This window comes from Castor canadensis, chromosome 7 (assembly GCF_047511655.1).
Source record: "Castor canadensis chromosome 7, mCasCan1.hap1v2, whole genome shotgun sequence".
Classification (NCBI taxonomy): domain Eukaryota; kingdom Metazoa; phylum Chordata; class Mammalia; order Rodentia; family Castoridae; genus Castor; species Castor canadensis.
This window is the reverse complement of record NC_133392.1, coordinates 65,234,616-65,256,845: the sequence shown is the minus strand read 5'-3', so window position 1 is coordinate 65,256,845 and position 22,230 is coordinate 65,234,616. Positions and strand designations below refer to the sequence as shown.

General features: G+C 39.9%; 1 protein-coding gene and 1 long non-coding RNA gene across 13 annotated transcripts in view; both read right to left on the bottom strand.

Annotated features, from left to right (window-relative positions):
- Lrmda (leucine rich melanocyte differentiation associated) overlaps positions 1-22,230 on the bottom strand; it is a 1,025,409-nt gene that overhangs the window by 780,103 nt on the left and 223,076 nt on the right. The window lies entirely within an intron of this gene.
- LOC141424822 (uncharacterized) overlaps positions 12,903-22,230 on the bottom strand; it is a 206,620-nt gene continuing 197,292 nt past the window's right edge. For both annotated transcript variants that reach the window (XR_012449758.1, XR_012449757.1), the window contains exon 2: positions 12,903-13,142. This is a non-coding gene — a long non-coding RNA (uncharacterized lncRNA). The remainder of the gene's footprint in view (positions 13,143-22,230) is intronic.

Genomic DNA, 22,230 nt, shown 5'->3' with positions numbered 1-22,230 from the left:
ATTGGATCTTAACTTTCTGAAATTCTTTAAGACTACAAAACGCCCACTTCTGCAGACAGCACCTCTCTATATGCACTGCTTAAGTGTGTTTTATAAACACAAGCACACATACAGAGCCAAGCAGACAGACAGGTCGGCACACACCTCCTACGTGCCCAGGTAGATTTGGTTCATTTGGTTGGTGGTGGTGAGCAATTTTTTACTCTCTGTATCACGACCACCATGCGTTTTGCATTTCTTTTCTAATTACCTTCCTGGATATGTTACCCAGAGTATTATTACAGCAAAAAAATCAAACAAATGAAAAAGCTTTGGGGCTAGGGTTTTTTCGTTAGGGAAAAGCCAGCTAGAAAAAGCATCTTTCTGTATTTTCCTTTTATTAGAGGTCTCCTTTCATCCAAGAAATATGGGGCCTGAAATAAATTGTACCATCCTGCATTTTTTTTATTCAAATCCTTGCCAGAGCTAGGCAGTATGCTAATGAAAACAGGTTGATAAATGACTCCCTGATATTTTCCAGACATTTTTCTCTCAGAAGTGCTCTAAACTGATGTAGCTCAAAGAGAATAAGGCGCATTAAGTCATTATATCAATTTTTGTTACCCAGATACTTCAGTCCCAGTTAAGCGCTGACAGCCAATATAAAACAAGGCAAGGGCATCATACGGTTCCATCGATCAAACCTTGTCGTAGATAGATTGCCTATTACACAAATAGAACTAGTGGATTCAGTTTGTAGTTTTATGCTCTCCAATTAAAGGATAACAGGGTACTTTCCCATAAATCTGCTAATTGCAACTGAATTAATTTAACAAATTTCTCAGAGCACAGAGGAAAAAGCGATTGGTTAAGCTAATGTAAACTAGCACAGGTTGTCACAAAGAGGCTCCCATAACATCCTTTTGCTCTACCTTGATTGGGCAAGGTGTCACAAGTATTTAGCTACAGTGTGGTTCTCTGGCAACAGACAGCTGACAAGCATAAAACATTGTACAAATAGGAGATAATTTATGTGTGATACTTTTTTCTCTCCCTCACTCCCCACTGCCCCCCTGCGAAGGCTAAAATAACTCCCTCTTTGCATCTAATTAATGTTTCTCTCCAAGTGAAGCTGTTTTTCTAAATCAGAATTACAGAAGCTAAAACACTATATTACAGAAAGGAGTCCCTCTGCACTGCTCAGCCAACAGGAGCACTGTGCAAAGGCGAGAACAGCTGCCCATGGCACTTTAGAGGCAGATGTAGCTCTGTGCTCCTGCACAGGGCAAGATGAATGCAACACAACTCTCACAAGTTCAAATACACAGGTAACCATAGACCAGGTGCTAGAATCAAAGCAGGCACTGCCAAGCCATAAAATAATTACCCTAATTTGATCAGTACATGCTGTATACCTGTGTTGCAATAGCACACACTACCCCATAAACATGTACAATTACTATGTGATGAAAAATTTTTTAAAAAATGATGGTACTAGTTTATAATTCAAAAATGTGCCACAGAAGACTCCCTTAACTGCTGCACTCAGGGTACAGAGGTGAAGCTATGGGGATGGCAGCAGCTGTGGCATCCTGGTGATGGTCCCCCGCCATGCTACTGGGTGCCACAGCCAGGGAGGCAGGCATGCAGCAGCTTCAGATGGCTAACCATAGGGAACTTAGCTTGTGGAAATACTCTGCAAGCAGGAAGCTTTTCAGATTTGGTGGAATAGACCAGATTCTAAATATCTTGTCCTGTTGTGCCCATATTTTTAGGATAGATATTTTGAAAAGGAACTTGCAAAAATAGTTACTGTGCCCAGAATTAGTAGACACCAATCTTGCCGAAAGGGAACTGATTTCAGCTCTAGTAGGGTCAATGGAGCCCATGGGCAAGGGAGAGAAGGCATCAGGAATGGGGGATACCAGAGTAGATCACCACCAGGATTGTCCACAAAACCAGGATACCTGACTTGAATTTATGTCTAGCATTTCCAACACCTCCTCCTCCTCTGGTGATCATGTTTCTAATAATTTTGTTTATTCACATGTACTTTTGTCAATACAATGACGCTCTGCCACGTCATCTCAACTTGGCAGGAAATGATGTGAAGACAAGAGCCACACACCTTTTGTGCTGTGGGCCCAGAGCAGTGGGAAGGAGGCCCGCTGACTCTGTGTGTAAGGTAAGAGCAACTTTACAACTGGCAGCATCATCAGGCTGAGAGGTCAATAGGTTCTGCAAAGGTGAGGCAGGGCGTAGGGTGAGCCCAAGAGGGAAACTGTCAGCTGTCAGTTCCTAACCGTGGTAGTTTGCCACTCAGTACTCAACCAGAAAGAAAGGGGAAGCAGGCATGTATACACACACACACACACACACACACACACACACACACACACACACACACGACAAAAAATGAATTTCTAAGAGAGATTTGTGCATAAATGCTGGCTCAAGAGACCTGGTTAATAGCTCTAGCTTTGCCACTAACTGGCTGTGCAACACTGAGATCACACCTAAGGATCTCTCCCTCATTCCTAAAAAGAGGAGACAGCAGTAGATCTCAGATCTAATGAAGGCTGCAAGATTTCACAACTAGTTTTTAAACTACAGCAGCATATGAGATCCATTTCCAGGGCTGCTTCCAGAATTTTTTTTAACAGACTACAGAAGAGAACACATCAGAATACACTGCAGATAGTAAAGGTAAGTGTTTTGTGACACTTCTTAGTTACATATCTATGTGCATGTGGGTGGTGATGGAAAATATATTCCTTAATGTCACAGTCAAAAAAAATTTTTTTTAACTTGAAAGCCACCAAGCCAGCCCAACCCATGGAAGGAATGTGAACAGTGCCCAGCTCTATCATCACATGTTCATGTGGGCACAGACTGCAAGGGCTGGGAGAACTGGGAGCCCAAGTCCTCCTTCCCAACAGTGTCTCACTGGTCACTTCTGATGAAAATGGCAGACTGGAAAACCCCTCATCTTGAGAGAAACACCTGTCTGTGTGCAGATAACAAGCTGACTTATTGCAGAAAGGGTCCCACAGGTACCCTCCACATAGCTCCAGCCTGAGGGAAAGCACTCCTGTCCAGTGATGGTCAGGAAGGCAACGCCTGGCTCCTCATCAATTGTCAGACAAGTACTTAAAACATCTGCTCATGAGTCACAGTATCTAGACCAAGTAGCAGGGACTTGTTCCCTACTAAGGGCCCAAGAAAGTGCAAGGGGGAAAAGAGTCATGCCAGCCTGGAAGAATATGCTGGTCCCCTCAAGAACCCATGAGGATGAAAACAGCTACAGAATGTGGGGTGGGGGGCGAGGTACTTGTAGGAGAGAGGAGAGTGAAGGAAGGATATTTAGGTGACAGAATGTGGTTGATGGACTTCATATACGAAACAGAACAAAGAAACCTCTTGTAATTGCTTTAAGTGGGGTGGGGAGGGGGCCGAGAGGGTGATCTAAACAATGTACAATATATGCATATTTGTAATTATCACAATGAATCCCCCCTGTACAATGAATATATCCTAATAAAAGAATTAATAAAAAAAAAACCCACCAGGATGAAGCAGAACCCATGAATAACCCCAAATCCTTCACTTCTCCACTTATGCTGAGCCTCAACAATTATTTTACTGTGCCTTGTTGTGAGTTATAATCCAATGTGCTGGTTGGAAGGAAAATCTAAAAATAAGAAGGATTTTATATTATCTGCATGTAGGCTGAGTCCAAGTGTCTAGAAGGAAAATACTTCAGCTGAAAGATTTTCTGTTATTTGAGTACCTCCTATATGAAGATGGCTTGTGGTTTACAGACTACAGCTATGGAGAATATAATGAAAATAAACAATAACAGAAGAGCCATTGATGAGGCAAGTGAATACAAAGGTCTAGGAACTCTCTAGCTCACTAGCCAACTGACAAATATTTACTGGGCACCTGTTCTGGGTGCCAGGCACTAATGCATGAGAACACAGGTAGATCCAGTCCTGTTGCTCAGGAGCAACAGGCTGCTGGGTGAAGAACCCTAAATAAACCTTCAAAAAACAAACAAGTGCCATGGAGGACAATGAGACTACTAAGGGGCTCTCTCTTAGTTTGGGGTATAGAAAAGACCTCCCTGAGAAAGTGTCACATTTAAGTAGAGATCTAAAGGATGAATAGGAGAAAACCAAAGTGCATAAGGATGACTCCTGGGGCCTTCCCTCAGCCCCCTGCACTCCAGCTCTCCTCTGACTTTCCACCCACATTGGCATGTCTCCATTGCTCCATCTCCAAACGTTCCCAGACACAAGTGGACAATAGTCCCCCTGTACTCCCATGGGCCTTCCATCCTTCCCGACAAAACTGATCCCTTTCATACCTCTCTTCCCTATAGTTCCTTCTGTCCAAAATGTTTCTTTGCAACTTCCTAGCTTGTCCAGGTTCAAATCCCAGTTTTACCACTATACAGCTATGGGACCTTGAACAAATTTCTTCCTCTCTCCATACCTGAGTCATTATCTGTAAAACAGAGAGGATGATGGGCCCTACCTCATATGTTTGGTACAAGGATTAAATGAGACATATGTAAAACACTGAACTTTGCACATGATAAGCAATCAATGTTCATTACCATTATTGTGTTGTTTTTGTTGTTGTGATTGCTATTTACTTATACTTTACTTGTTTTCTGTATTGCACTCTCTCTCACAAGAGCCAGGTTCAACCGTGCAATTTGCATTTCCTCTAGCCAATATGCCCACTGCAAAAACACTGCACGCGATCACACCCTTTATGACATGATGCTGAAACTATCTCTTTGTCTCCTCCATCCCAATGTCCTCAAATACAGAGGCCACATCTGATTTATCTTGCTTCCCCAATGTCTGGAAATCAATAAGCTCTCAATGAACACACTGAAAATGGATGGATAAATTGATAATGGGTAGGCAGATGAGTGTGGCTGTCTGGGAAACTCCATTGGCCTCTTTCTCTAGGAAGCCATCCCTCCACATATCTGAGCAAGCAGACTGACACTCTTCCAGCCATGTCTCCTCTGACCTGAAATGCCAATGCCCATGTTGGCCACCAAAAGAAGGCACCTTGGGGAGTAAGTCTCCCCTTTACAAGACAGGGGAACCCTCTGATGTTTCAAATCCTCAGGAAGGACAAATATCTCTCCCTAAAACTTTTTTTTTTTTTGCATTACTCAAAAAAACCTCAGGGCCTTGTAATTGCTAAGCTAGTACTCAACACTCGAACCATACCCGTAGCCCTTTTTTGCTTTAGTTATCTTTCAGATAGGGTCTTGTACTTTTTGCCCAGGCAGCTTTGAACTGCAGTCCTATTACCTATGCCTCCCATTTATGTGGGATTATAGACACGCACCATTTTGCCTGGATTGTTTGGGTTTTTGCCAGGGCTGGCCTCCAACTACGTTCTTCCCCATCTGTACCTCCTGGGTAGCTGGAATTATAGGCATGAGCCATTGTGCCCAGCCCTTTCCCAGAAACACTTGTAAACATGGAAAGGGGCATACTTCTTTTAAGCCTGTAGTGAAAATGCCAGAAAGCATCTATTTATTGGTATCGTGATGTGTATAGCAACAATCCCAGAAGCAGGGTATGACTGAACTAGCTTTGTGTCTGGCAAAATCAGCATTCATATTATCTGGACTCAAAAAGACTGTAAAATTAAATTTAAGTGACTCACTTAACTTTCAGAAGGAGAAAGATCCAATTTGAAAACTGAAAAGAGAAAAAGAAGTAATCACTAGTATTTGATAGGAGTTTATTGTATACATAAATAGAAGGAAGTTAAGGAATACAGATGCCTGACTGTGTGCACAGTCATGAGGAGCGAATTGGGAAAAGCAGGAAAACTGGTTATCTTTGAGGAACCAGAGATAGCCTCTCAGCTTGGCTCTTCAGCCCCATTCAGCAGACTCATTGAGCTGGGAAGCCTGAAAACTAATGAGTCCAAACCCTGGCATGTACATTCATGGTAGGCCACAGTGATCCATTATCACGCAAATAATTTCTCTTTGGCATATTCTTCCCTTGCATCTATCTCATCATGGCAGGCTCTAAAATCTTCAGAAAATGTTCCACCACCAATTAAAGAGGGAAGTTTATGTCATAGGAAAGCTGAAAACAAAGTTAGATCATCAAAGAGCCGATGACAGATTTGAGTGGAGCCTTTGATAAGCTACTATATCTTCATGCTGTTTCATGGGCAAGAGATTGAGTCAGATGGCTATGGCAGACCCCACACCGCTGTCTTTCTCATTTGTATAAGACTTAAGTTAGCTAAGGACTTTAGGCCTGTTAGTCATTTCCCACAGTGAAATAAAAGGCAGGACCACTCTAAAATGGCCACAAGATAGAGTTTGTGTTGATGATTATAATTGGAAAAAGAAGACAGAGGTGTGTATACAACTCAGCCCATCACACGCCTAGAATCCTAGCCATGAGAGATCCGTTCACTCAGCCCATATATTCTCCTGGCTTTAAAGGTTTGTCAAGGAGACTCCATGGGCCCCTGTGCAGATCTATTTTATCATTTCTTTCACTGGATGATAAATTTTAGAGAGGAAAGAAGACATTAACAAGTTCTCACACTGCTATCTAATTTCTTTTTAAAATTTATCTTTATCCAACAAAATATTTCAGCCAAATTAGATGGTAAAACTTATTTCTGGGGCACAAGTGGCACTCAAACTCATTTCCAAAAGTCTTCCAATGAAGATATCTACTTCAGGAAGGAATCAGATCTATGAAAATTAATAAGCTCTGGCTGGTGGGGGTGCAGTGCATGGGGACAAGGGTAGGACTCTGGAATAGCAATGAACTCCGTACACATTACAGACATGGAGAAACCACTCCATGATGGGAGGAACAGAGCCATAAGCACTTTTTAATGCCCAAGTTCTACTCAGTGTTTAGCAGAGCCCCTCCCAGGTGTACAAGTCTATGGTGACAATAAACTGCAAAAAGACACAAGGCTTGTCTTGGCCAGCTTTCATGTAGGGTAAAGGAGAAGAAATGAATACCATCCAGGAACCTTGCTGACACCAAAAACAGAGTGTGGGACATTTTCTTCTCCATTAATTTGGATATACAGTATTTCTCCATGATTACTGTAGCACACAATGTTCTTATAAGGTTATGAACTGGTTTTGCATCGTTCCATTGCTAGAATTTAATACTGCACTAAGTGTGATATATCTCAGCCATGATTAATCCTGCCCAGTTCTGCAGCAAGTTTCTATAAAAACCAACTTGAAATACAGGACTCTTAAAGCCCTTGCCAAATCCACAAGATGTGATATTAACATGGCTCCAATCCAGGCGAGCATGTCTAACTTACAGTGAGACCATCTACATGTTTCCCTTTGTGCTCTGCAAGTAGCTGTTTATCCTACCACTAAAGCCTAGAAAATTCAGTGAGGGCTGCCTTGGCCTGGTTTACAACAGCATTATTAATACTGCTAAACAACAAGGTAAAATTACAGATAAAATCTGAATAGGCCCATTATTGTTTTTAGGGGGAGCTAAATAAGCTATATAATTTGGGCCTGAAGCAAGCTCAGCCCAGCTCGACAGGAGAGGAAATGCACACCCAGCCAACTAGCCACTGGAGCTCAGCAATGTGTAAATCCCTACCCTGAATGCCATGAATTAAAGTAGATGAAAGTTTTAAAATGTCAGGCAAGTCCCTGGGGATGGATGAGCTTTATGTTTTTTATACAGTGAGCATTAATTTCCAATGGAAAGGGAAAGCAGCCCTCTATCTCCAGCCATTTGCTCCATTTTTTCTTAAGTTCCATGTGTCCACTTTTAACAGACCAGTCTCAGGGGAACTGATGCTGCGCTGAGTCAGTCAGGCTCAAGGTAAATGGAAGGACCTTGTGAATGAGGAAGAAAATAAAAACTCATGAAGTCCTTCCACAAAACAGTTCCAAGATGGAGCGTTTGAATTGGAGCTAGACAACTGAGGTTCAAATCCTACCTCAGACCCTTTTTAGGTGTATGGCCTTGGGAAATCCTAGCTTTTCTGGTCATCAGTTTCCTTTGTCCTAAAGTTAACAGAAAAATTAAAATATAAAATATAAAATAGATACTGCATAATATTTGATATGTATAGACACATACATATATTCATGCACACACTCTAGTATACATACAATATATAGTTATCTATAAACATATACATGCATGAATGTGTGTATAGATAGATAGACAGAAAGAAAGAATAGTATAGTATAGTATGGGTCACACAGATATACACCATGTATGTCTGTACACTTTAGGTTATTGCCTAAACTCCTCGATGACTTTTCCTCCTATGAACTTCTATCATACATTCCTTGTTTTATTTACAAAGGAAACAAGATTGCCATTCATTATTACTCATTCATCTACTCATTCAATCAGTACATACTAAGTGTCTACTATGTGCTGGGTTCTTTAAGATCCAAGAGAAAATAAGATGCTATCTTTGCTCTTGAGGTGTTCGCAATCTACCCGTACAGTAGTGGGTGTTTCCACAAGCTAATTCCTACATGAAATTCCAAAGTCTTTTCTCCAAGTGCAGTTGAAGAAATCTGCTTGATATAATGATGATGAAGGACCAATAGCTCACCTAAGCTCTCTTACATAAGAGTTACATGACCAGAAAGTCCATGGTAATTTGGATTACTGCTCAGCAATAGTTGCCTTGGGCAGAGTTTACTTCCCTGCCCCAATTACATTCATCTTGGCCATGAGACTTGCTCATTCAACAATGTAATGTGAGCAGAGGCCCTAAGTGTGCTTGTGTTACTGGCCTGGCTTCTACACTCCACTGACCTACCATAAGATAAGCCTATCCAGACTGCCTCTGTCCCTTCTCCCTGGACCCCACAACACACACACATGAAGCAAATCTAAAGCTACATGGAGCCTAGAGTCAAGCTGGCTGCTGCACTGCACCCTGGAGCAGAGCTGCAGAGCCTAGATCAGCCAAACCACAATCAACTTACAGACCTCTGAGCTAGAGAATAAAGGAGGTGGTTCCTTAGGTAGCATTATTGTGGAAATAGATGACCAACATAAGGCCTGAGCAGAATCCCAACCAGAAAACGATTGCCTCATCAAAAGCAATTTGGCACAATTTAACTACTGAAGCATTAAAACAAGATTATGGTACAAAACATGCTTTTCATAGTCAAATCAATCATTCTGTCTCAACTCCTCTGTGCTTGACTTCAGCTCTTTCTGTGTTGAAGGAAATTAACACAAAGTAAGTTGATCTTGATGAGTATGATTCAAATCAATAATATTAATTGGGCTCCTGAGCATAAGGTAAAGCGACTTCAAATCAACAAAAGGTTAATATAGCTTTCCTTCATGCAGCACTGCCTATCATAAATCTATAGTGGTCTGAAAGTTCCCATGTCATTAACAATGCATTTAACATGCTAAAAAGACAAGAACTTTCTCCCTTCAAAACATTCTTTCAGTACCCATCAATAGGTTAACTGAAGACTGCAGAGCACATCCAACTGTGTGATTAAGCCACACCTGAATAAGGGGCAGTATTCACTGTTGTAGGCTTACCTTAAACTTTAATTTTGTTATTATCTCCCATCTTACCTACTTCCCCTTCCTCATGGTAGTATATGGAATTACTGGATATTTGCTTTTGTAGCTTATTCCATTTTAGATAACATAATTATCTAGCAAAAGTTAACATTTGACATTCTTATTGAACATACATAACACATAAGGAGGTCAGATGTGCTAGAATGGGTGGGAGATTTAAAAAAAAGAAGAAAAGAAAAACAGCACTGCAAGGTCCCTTTACTCAAGGAATGTTCATCCTGTTGAGAATATAAATGGGTAGATAGTAATACACATGCAAAACAAGCAGGTCATATTTACACATACAGAATAAGCTGGTAAATTGCTGGCTGACTGCCTTTATAAATTCCTCCCCTTCCCTCTTTCTAACATTCTCCAGGAGTTCACCAGATCTAGTTCATGAACAATTGACTTCACTCTCCTGTCCCACAATGGGGCCCAACTGTCTAAATCCTATCAGTAGAGTTCACTCTACTTGGTCACAGAAATTGGTTCTAGGATGGAAAAAGACCCCATTTAAGCCTGCCAGGCCAATGAGGTTCAATCTGGGGGGGTTCTGCTTCAGCCCTAAGGGAACTTCCTTTCTCCTGCTGGACTTCAACCAGGATACATACAGTTTTAAGAAGGGTGTGAAACCACTGTGCAGTGGGGCAAAGCCCCTCAGTAAGGGATCCTTTGCTGAGGAAGAGTTGCTGAAAATGGAAAGGTAAGTAGACCAGGTCAGATGAGCTAAGTTTCTGGTTCTCACCTTGTTTAAAACTGTTGCTATCATGACAGCCACCAACGACCTTTTTTGCTTTCAGATAGTCTGAGATTTTTTATTAGTTTTTTCCTGTGACTTACAACTACAAACATCTGAACTGGAGAACATGCAACAGAGCACTAAAGAGAAATATTTTTGGAGACTAAGAAAACCTAAATTGAATTCATAGCAAAAGAAGGATTTATCCTGAGCCTTGAAAAATGGATAAGCTTTAAATTAGTGAGTAGAAAGGGGTGACAGAATGTAACACAGTGAAAAAATAAAGCAAAACCAACAGCCTAGAAGATGCCATCAGACTGGTAGTGTGTGACCTTGATGGTGCTTATGATGACGGCATTAAGAGAATGTCACATGTGCACATCATTCCACAGGAAACACTTCAGGCATCACTATCTCATTTAATGTCTATGAACATCCTAAGAGAGATGCATGACCATCCCCAAAATATACATGGGAAAGGAGGCCAGAGGGCTTTTGTGACTTCTGCAATGTCACAAAGCATTAGTTTAGCCTAATATTTGGAAAAGAATTCTGAATCTGTCACTTACAAGCTGTATGAATCATTTTTTGCAAGTTCCTTTAACCCTTCTAAGTCTTAGTTTCTTAAAATTAGGCATCATAATAATGCTTGCTCACTAAGCTTGGGAAAATGCAATGAGGAAATGCATAAAAAGTGCTTGTCGGAGTCAGGTGCTACTGGCTCAAACGTGTAATCCTAGCTACTTGGGAGGCTAAAATGAGGAGAATTGTAGTTCGAGTTCAGTTTGAGACCAGCCCAGGCAAAAAAGTTCATGAGACCCCATCTCGATGGGAAAAAAAGCTGGGTGTGGTGGTGTGCACCTATCATTCCAGCAATGGTGGGAAGCTTAAAACAGGAGGATCATGGTCAAGGCCGGCCTGGGCAAAAAGCCAGACCCTACCTCCAAAATAACCAGAGCAAAATGGGCTGGAGGTGTGGTTCAAGTGGTAGAGTGTATGCCTAGCAAGCATGAAACCCTAAGTTTAAACCTCAGTACCACAAAAAAAGTATTTGTCACAATGCCTACCACAATGAATATGATGCTAGGCATCTTTGTTACTGTTTTAGGAAACACTAGATTGAGGACTTATATCACAGTGGTAGAGAATCAGTAGTAGGTATCATGAAGACAAAGCTTTAAGCTCCATGTAAGAAACCTTCAGTGCTTTTAGGAACTGACTACACTGCTTTGAAAAGACTGAACCTCTAACCCTGGAGTGTTCTGCTCAATGGAAGGGGCTTTCTGCTTAAGGATTGCATGGAGGGATTGAGTGTTGAGAGCATGATTGAAGAATGTGGTACTTCAGGACTCCTGTACTGATGAGACTTACCAGCCCTCTGAGGGGCCAATTTTATTTCCAGCAAACCCCAAAACAAATGGTTACTAGATCCTTTATCCATTTTTCTCCAGCCCTCAGTCCTTAACAAGACTACAGATCACTTGTACATTAAAGAAATGCGAGACAAATTTGACTGGACTCACTACACCCGTGCTATCTTCCAATACTGCAAAAAGCTAATTTCAGCTGTCACTTACTGGAAGTAAAATGACAAATATCTGTAATATCTGTCAGGTTATGAATGCTTTAAAAAGAGCTATGCAGCTGTCAACATTTTGATGACTTTAACAAGAGAAAAGTAAACGAAGAAGAGGAAACAGCATGTCTGTGGAGTACCTAGTTGCCAAACTTCTCCACTACTTCAATTAATAAAAATCAAATTACCTCCATAAAAAATGCAAGCAACAAAGACTTCAAAAAAACCAATGGAGGCGAATCTGTTAATAACCCTGCCAATTCTACAGCTGAGATCATCAGAATTAGCTTCAACATCTCAGGGAAAAGTGACTGATTCTATTAAAGAATATGCCGTCTTTACTACACTTCCCCCACCATGATGGTATAAGAGTAAATGTGTAAAATCTCCAGCACAGAGTAACCAATCTTTTGAAGACTTTCTGACTAATATTAAAAGACCACAAATGCTAGGTGTGATGGTAATCCAAAGACTCATGAGGTGGAAGCAAGAAGATGGTGAGTTTGAGGCCAACCTGGGCTACATAGTTAGTTCCAGGCAAGCCTGGACACCCTGTCTCAAAAACCAAAAATGATAAAATAAAAAAGAACATACTATATAAATAGGTGACTATGCACCCCAATTCAACTGGAAGAGTCCCAGTTTATATCCATTATGTTGGCATAATTATTAATAAAGCTGCTATTTTGGACAATCAACTATTATGGTAAATGTGTCTGTATATTTTAGGGATGTATGTATAAGTGTGAGTGTATGCATATACACATATTCACGATCTGTAGATATAGATAAGTCAATATTCACACGTGTGTGTGTTGAGGGTGTGGAAGGTGTTTGGTATGTGTGCAAGTCAACCATTCCTAAATGTATCTCATCTGTAACAAAGTTTAGTTTGGGAAGACAAACACTTTATTTTACAACATGGATTTCCATAATTATGTGACATTGAATTTTTACCATCCAATTAAACCCAAATAAATATGGGAGGCAGAAATAACCTAATGTTTAATTCACATTTTTATTTGACTGCCTTAATCACATATAAACCGAATGCTATCAATAAAACAATTTTTCTTGGAACAAGATGGGTGGTCCAATTTTTAGTTTAGAAGGATTTAATTCAGTGGTAGTTGGCCTCAACATAAGACTGTATGCCAAAATCCACAGTAAATCATTAATTGGTATCTATTTTTTCAAATATTTCTGCTGCTTCTCCAACATCAGAAGGACAAACCTGAAAACAACAAATAAGAATGATAAGTGTGGAACCAAGGCTTCCTTTGTGGGCTTAGTAATCACATTTTGCATTTACAGAATGAGGCTAGCCTTGTCATCTTTGGTTCATTCGTTAGGTATCTACTCTATACAAAGGACAATATACCTTGTGGAGTCTGTGAACTGTTTTTTTTTTTTTAACATCCCAAATCATTTATTCACTGGAGAAATAGAAATGAAAAGATCCCACTTTCCTTTATAAACATGGCTAAAATTTAGAAGACTGACAATATCAAGTGTTGACAAGAAAGTAGAACAACTGAAACATTCACGTGTTGTTGTTGGGAAGATAAATTGGTATAATTACACTGAAACAGTTCAGCAGTTTTAATAATAATGTTAAATATTCACACAGAATGCTCTCCAGACATTACACTCCAATTTATTTTACCCAAGAAAAATTAAAGCACATATTCACAGAAATTCTTTTATACAAATGTAATTAGAAGCTTTATCTATAATAGCCAAAAATTATAAACAACCAAAATATCCATCATCAGTTTGTCAGTAAACAGATTGTTGTATATCTTTAAAATCAACATTCCTTAATAATGCAAATGAACAAAGTATTGATACATGCAGCATCATGTTTAAATCTCAAAAGCATTGTGCTGAAGGAAAAAAGACAAGCATAAAAGATTTTTGATTCAAGGTATATGAAGTTTTAGAAACTATAAATTTGTTTATGGTGTCAGAATGCTGCTGGAGGTAGAGGTAGAAGGATGTGACTATAAATATTCCACATCTTGGTTGTGGTGAGTGTTACATGAGAGTGATATTAGGGTGTGATTTTGTGAAAGTTCAGTAAATTCTACACTTAAGTTGGATACATTTTAATGTACAGAGGTTATATCTTTGTCAAGTTTATTTCTTAAAACCTGAAAGATTAAAACAGTTTTTCTACATTAAAGTGCATGTATATTAAAAATTATGTTGCATTACTTGGATATTTGGTGGTATATAATTTTTATTGGGATAAGTAATGCCAGAATAAACTTTTCATATATACTTTTTGACTATGTTTAATTTCCAAAGGCATATTACTGAACTGTTATTTTTAATGAAATAATTGAACAAAGCCCTACCATTAATAATGGATGAGACTTACTTTTTAAAACTGATTCTAGGGCTGCCTTTTGACCTGAGATATCTGCAGCTACATATTTTAAAACATGCATGAAAATTCTCTCCCAAACCTCTTCCAGAGTCAAGAAATTAAATCAGATAGGAATTCTGACAACCAGCTGACATCACTCTTTTAGGATATCTGTAAACCAAGAATATCTAAGTCTCTTCTTGGTCTATAAATTAAGTCATTAACAAATATACACAGTTTGGGGAGGAAAGAAATGTTCTGCAACAAATCAAACTCCATGCAGCATAGGGTACTGGCACTATTCCCACAGAAATAAATAAATTCTGTGACAAACCAACTTCTTTTCTCCAGTGCATTCCAGAGATAGCATATGCTTTTTGGTGTTCCTCATAAATCTGAGAAAATTAAAAGTTAATATGGCATGGTATTTTTATTAGGGACTTAAATGCGATAAATATTCAAATATTAGTAAGGGTAAAGATAGGGGTACCAGAGAGAGAAAAGACCCTGAAGTTTCTCCCAGTGTAGCCTTTAGAGAACAACAGATGTCCACATGGAAGCAAAGTGGGGCCAAAGGTGACAAATTTGAAAGTAAAGAGCCACATTTCCCCCACGTGGTGGAAATGCGTCTATCAAGTGTCTACTTTTGAAGTCATTTTTTTGATTGGAAAACTGTAACAACAGGAGTGTCAACTGCTGAGAGGAATTGACCTAAGAAAGAAGTAACTCAAAATAAATTAGAGAAGAGACTGAAGTGGGCAACCAGAGCAAGCAGAGGTTTGGTTACTCTGCCAAATGCTGTTATGAGCCAAAGGCAGAAGATATCCCTATAGAAGAAAACAAATCCTATGAGCAGCTCCAGTGGAAATGCTGCCTTTGAAATGGGGAGCAATAGAGACCTTGTGACTGCTCATTGCAGACCAGATGCAAACAAAACAATCACTCAAGGTGAAAAGAAATTCCACCAGGGGCTATATTTTCACATGGGACCTAGAGCTGAGGACAATATTAAAAATACTAGAATTGGAAAAAATCACAGAGATCATTTCACCCAAACTATCATTTAGGATAAGCAGCCCATTCTGCAACATCCCAGCCCATATCAGTTCAATACAGGTTCAGTTCTAGTCACAAATAAGGAGGGATGGCCAGAAGCCTAAGCAATTCGCTTTGGGAACTCTGAAAAGAAAGCATCTTCCTTCAGCCAAGCAGTGAGTAGTGGGGCCAAACCAAGGAACCAGTGTGGCTGCTGGGCAGAAACACAGCTCTGCATGGAAGCCAAGGAGATAACCCAGGATCCTTTCCTAAGAAAGAAAGAAAGAAAGTTCTTAAAAGGCTTCCGCCTCCTCTCACCACACCTGAGAGTGAGGGACACCAATCAAAACCTTCCCAATCTAGAGGATTTCACATCATCGAACAACGAGAACAGGTTGGAGGCCTTGCATTTTTATCTCACTGTCTAGTTCAGCAGGGAGACTTTGGTAGGCCACTGTGAGCTGCAAGCCATGCATTGAGAATCACTGTTCTAAACTGTAGCATGCAAAAGAAACACTGAACCTTGCAGATTAGATCAGACTTCAAAAAGGCTCTACGGATATAACACACACTCCAGGAATGTTCCCACAAAATGCAACAGATATGCCATCCCACCCAGGAAAACTGAGATCCAGAATGAGACAAAAAAGCAACTGGTATGGCTGTGTGCAAAACCAACTTAATGGGTTGTGAACATCATTTTTTAATGGAAAGGACTGGATTGAAATACAGTGGGAAGAACTGCTTGATGAAGGACCAAATACACACACACACACAAAGTGAGAATTACAATTATGTGCTGGATCATATTACACAATGTCTTTAGGAGGAATGTGTTTAAAAAAATAAAGGTTGAACAGCAGGTACCTGGGACAGGGTTCTACTTTTATAAATACGCCCACTGCAACCCAGGAAGAAGATCTGACTTGTCTAGGAGTATGGGTAGGTAGTGACAGAACTGTCTAAATTCAGGAAGAAAAGACATAGTCTTTCTGTGAAATTAGCTCTGTAAGACTCTCCTAAGATGCTCTGCTTACATCCTATTCATAGGACCTCTCTACATAGTTTAATGTCTTTCAAAGTGGTACTCAAGGTCAGTTACCTGTTCACCTTTCCCACTTGCACATGGAATCCTCACAAGCACAGGCTGTAACTGACCCAGGTCTCAACTTCTTTCAGGACGTGGCTTTGAAAAACCATAGCATAAGATTCTTTGGGGTCTCCTAGCAATGTCTCACGACAGAGAAGAGCAATTAGTAAATGTACCACCGAGATCCTGCTCACACACTGCTGCTTTCACATGGTGTATGAAGTGGCTCTAAGTAAAATGCTTTGCTTTTACTTGTGTCAGTCATGCAATAATAGACTTTATGAAAATTCCACTGCTTCCTCTGAATTCCACTCTACTGAATTTAACAGGAAGCGCATTAAGACTCCCCCACCAGTATTTTCAAGGATTGAAAACTGATCGGTACATAGGCTTACAACCAAACCAACACTGAGTTAGTCTTCATAATTGCATGGAAAAGAAAAGACTGTTCAACAACTTCCCTATTCTTTTCTATCATGGCAGCCTTCTGACAATTATCACCAAGAAACTGATGTATGTCACTGTCACTTTTAGCTATTAATGGTCCTTCTGCTGCCCACTCAGCTGACCCTATGCAGAAACTGGAAGTCCTTGTTCACAGACTTTGAACCACACATCCCAACAGCCTACAGTAGTTCAGCTGCTCTGCAGAGTTAATAAAAGCAAAGCAAGAAATCAAGGGAATCCTGCCTCACAAGTCTTCCTCCTTGCTTATCGAGAAAATGCGCTCATTTGGTCAGTAATCTCAGCATGCACGTTCTCTAAGTGCACAGACAGGAACAATTATCTAAAGCAAGGCAGGGGTGTGGGGTTGGGTTCTTTAACAATAGCCTTATTCAAGACAGAAGGCTCAAACTGTAGTGTTAAATCACTGGGTGATGACACTTTTTTAAAAGATAGAGATAATATTCTTTAAGGAAAAAAAAAAGAAAAATGAAACTCTAGGTTCTCCATATGTTTATATATCAGAAGCAAGCAATGAGAAGAAACCTGCATGAGATATAAGAAACTGGGGGTTTCAAATGGTCTGCCTCCACCTTATCACTCTTATCTGTTATAAAAAAATATATATAAACAGCTGCATTTAAAGATAAGAGAACAGAGAGGTGTTGTGTATGTTGCCCAGATGTTTCTTAAATCTGCTCCCTGTTAAACTTATCTCCCCAGAACTAAAGACACCTCTAATCTTTTCTAATGGCTTAATCAAATGAAATAAATGGCTTGGTAAAATATCTTCTTTAAAACTTATATTACTAGTTGTTTATATACACACATGAAAAGTGGGGATATTTTTCAATACTTATCCAAAATAAAACTAGTCCCTGAATAAAAACATTATTTATATATTTTTGCAAATGCAGCGAGCTGGAAAACAAGTCAGTTAAGATTTTAAAGCAGTGCTTTTTTGTTTTTCTTAATCACCAGTCTTTTCATTGCCTTCACAGTAGGCCATAGTTCCTCTCATTCATTCGTTACTTCAAATGCTTACTGCAATCCTACTACGTGTCAGGAGGGATGGAGAAAATAAATAGAACAATGAGACAAACAGCAAGTCAAAGAATGGTCTGAGAAATAAAGATGGAAAGTTGCATAAGGGGTGAAGAATGAGAATAAAGAAGGAATATTGACTATCTGTCCAATTGAGGTCCCAGCCCCTAGTTACATCCCCAGACACAAAGGTCACAGTGTGGAGAAAAAATATTCTACACCCAATTTGTTACCCTTTTGAGAGCTGGCTTCACATTTCTGCTCAGCAATTCATCATTCTTGAACACAGAATTGAAAGTCAAAGAGTCCACAGAGAATATATGGGTTTACATCCAAGTTTTGCCCCAAAACTAGGGGCCACCAGAGGGCAGGGCCCAGGTTTCAACTGAATCTCAGTATAGATCCTGCCTGTATGACCACTAAGCAATGGCTTCACCATTCAACCATTTGTTATTACTGAATAATACAGCCAAGATATCCAGTACCAAAAATTATGCATGTGTTCTCTGATCTGAAAAATGTATTAAATACTTAAAGTGACCTAAAGGTCTTTTCTGTGTTCACATTCCATCAGGTACCATCCAGCTAGATCTGGGCCATTTCTATATCTCCACCTCATCTAATTAGGTGGGTGAGGTGGCTTGGGTGACAATTCGTGCCTCCAGCTGGGTTTTATCCTCAATCCCACAGCCCTGTAGATTCCACAGAACATTGTCTTCCATGAAACTGATAATCCAGTGAACATACACACTCTTATTAAAAGAACATGCTGAACAGCTTCTGTCAGATCCCACATGGAACTCCATACACACAGGCCAGGAAGCAAAGGACAGAATGGACTGGATTTTCTACATCATTCTATGACATCGTTTAACCTCCTAAAAGCAATTATAGTACTTTTTTGATTTTGTTTTGTTTTATTGTTGTGCTGGGAGGGGGTACATTGTGGCATTTACAAAGTTCCTACAATATATCAAATATATCATACTTGAATTCACTCCCTCTACCATTCTCCTGTATTCACCCTCCCCCATTCCTGGAATAGCTTCAACAGTTACCCTTTTTCCATTTACATACATGTGTACACAGTATTTGCATCTATTCACCTTCCCACACCCTTTTCCCACCTCCTCCCCCTCCCACTGCTAACAACCTCTTCAGACCTGTTCCATCCTCCTCTTCGATTATTTTGTAAAAGAAAAAAAATAACACTTTTGTTTGTTTAAGATAGCTATACAGGGAGTTCCTGGTGACATTGCCATGTATAGATGTATTATAATCAGAATTGGTTCATCCCCTCCATTTTTCTTCTTTCTACCTTAGTCCCCTTCTTATGGTGGTTTCAACAGGTTTAAAAATTCTGTGGTCCTTCTTGTATAGAGACTACAGCAATCACATTCACCTTAACTTCCTTCTTTTACCCTCCCTCTCCTGTTAATGCCCTCCCCTCAACATGACCTGTTTTTCATATTACTTTATTTGTATTAAGTCTATATTCCACATATGAGAGAAAAAAATGCAGCTTTTGGTCTTCTGAACCTGGATAACTTCATTTAAAATGATGTTCTCCAGTTCTGTCCATTTACCTGCAAACAATGAAATTTCATTCTGCTTTGTGGCTGAATAAAATTCCACTGTATATAAATACCACATTTTCTTAATCCATTCATCAGTCATAGGGCATCTTGGCTGTTTACATGGCTTAGCTATTGTGAATAATTCTGCAATAAACATAAGTGTGCAGGTGCCTTTGTTATAACTTGAGTCACATTCCTTTGGGTATATCCCTAAGAGTGGAATTGCTGAATTATATGGCAGTTCTATTTTTTGCTTCTTGAGGAGCCTTCATACTGCTTTCCACAGTGGTTGTACTAATTTATTCCCACCAACAGTGTATGAGGGTTGCTTTTTCCACATCATTGTCAACATTTGTTGTTGTTTGTGTTCTTGATGGTAGCCATTCTAACAGGAGTGAAGTGGAATCTTAACATGGTTTTGACTTGCATTTTCTTTATGGCCAGGGATATTGAACATTTCTTCATGCGTATTTTTTTCAGCCATTTGGACTTTCTAGAAGCAGAAAGTCATTTGGGTTATCAGAAAGCCCAGGAGGGGAACTAGGACCAATCAGAAGCCAGTAATGGGGAAAAAATATTTAAGGAAGCTTCCCAGTGAAGAAGGTGTGGAGAGAAAGGCGTGGTGGCAGTGGCTGGAGCTAATGTTTCTACAGAAAGGGAATATACCTGGAGGGTTAGAGAAAGCCAGTGCCTTCCAAGGCGACTTGTACCCAAGCACCAACAGAATATAATCTTTGAATCATTATTGCCACTCCTCTATAAAATCTCAAAGGGGCTGTCTGTTATTTGCCAAGACACTTCCTTACCTCTGCTTTTATAGGTTAACCAGGGAGCTCTCACAAGACCACTCATCTCAGAGAAAAACATTCTTCCCTGACAGCCACACAAGTAAATAGCCCTACCTAAGATTATGATAATCAAATTAGAGCACATTCAATTGATATCTGTGTCTTAGACAAGTGTAACTTTCAAGTTTCTTCCAGATTTTTGTCATAGAGTAGCCTACAGGAAATGAACCCACCTCCTATGAAATAAGAGGTCTGTCAAGACTTTAAAGGCATAGAGTAGGTTGTGACCAAAAAAATCAACTGGAGAAAGAACCAAAGGTCAGCAATAGTGTGGACAGTCCTTTAATAAAAGTGATTTTCTTCCTAAACCTTTCCCAGCTCTTTGTGGCACAGGTAATGTGTCCTCTTGAAAGGAGAGGGAGGTGGCAGCATTTGAGGGAAGATACATGAAACCCGAGGCTGTCTTATAGCTGAACTTCTCAAAAGAAGCCTCAAGAAATCTACAGTGACAAAGAAAACTCAGAAAGAGGAACAGCACTGTGAATCCATGCAACCATCTGGAGTTATAGCTAAAGATCTCAGGACGCCAGGCACTATTTCTTGCATTCATAAAACAGAAGGAAGTCATGAACGTCAAAGGGCCACAAGATCCATGAGCACTGAAGCTAGGTGGTGGTGTTGGCTACACAATTCTCTCTACCTTTGTGGTACGTTTAATGATTCCAACAATAAATTTAAATTTAAAACCTTTTAAATGTTGAAGGGACAAATAGTTTATCACTTCTTTCTTGGAGAATTTAATACTGGCAGCCTCTGATCTAGACACCCCATAAAACAGCATCACCCTCGGCCGCAATTACTGCCACAGTATGAGAACCCGGGCATGCACATGGGCGCACAGACACACACGCGACAATGTGCCCAAACAGGACCAGTGGGATTTGCTGCCCTGAATATTTTGAACAAACTTTCAGGTTTAGGTAGCCCCTATGGAAGAAAAGAAATCATGTATGGGTTGACTAGGAACATGCTGATCTGGAGGGAAGGAAGGTAGAGGTAGAGGGACAAAGAGGAGTAGAGGTGTTGAGTCCACTCAGCTTCAAGTCCACAGAGTCCTCTCAAGGTAAAGGAGCCCGAGGTCCATCCTGGCTGGACAAACACACCTCCTGCCCCTGGAAACAACAAGACAGCCCTTTATTCACTCATGTATCCTCCCTTTCTCCTCTTGCTTAACCTGATTTTAGTTTCTTACAAACAAAACAAGGGAGAGAGAGCTAACAGAGTAGTGAAAGTGCATCAAGCTGGAGAAATAAGCTTCTAAAGGAAAGGATTCCCCCCATCCCCAGCCACCTTGGAGCAGTATGAAAAGAGACTCAAAGGAGGTGGCCTAGCTGAACCTCTTTAGTTTTTTCACTCCTTATAATTTCTCTGCCAAATCTAGAAGGAAATTTATGAAGCAAATGAAAAAAAAAAAGCTAGTCATGTTTTTCAGTTACTTTTAAATATAGAGTATTTTAAGAAAGATATTTTCTGGGGAAGGTGGGGGTGGGTAGCAAAGGAGATCTTACACCTTTCTTCTTTCTGTGAGCCTTGGATCCTATGGTTTCTACAAAAAGAGACCCTGCATATTTCAAAGTCACTTTGGAGCTTACAAAGTAAACACACATGCAAGTTATTCACATTGCTCATGAGGGAGATTTCATTTTCCTTCCTAAATGTCATTTATATTAATATTCTAAGAACAAGTGGCCAGTGATCAAGTAGGGACATTACTGACAAGGGCTTTATAAAGAGGCAAATGTTGCTTCTCCTATCACACCACATCTACTTAACATCAAACAATGTTTCATTAGCTAACAAGACATTTGCTTCCAATGCAGGAAAACTATAATAAAGAGTTGCAATATTTTAAAAAGTAATGAATATAATTTTTGTTCTATTTTATGTTGCTATAAAAAAGGGCCTTAAGTGTA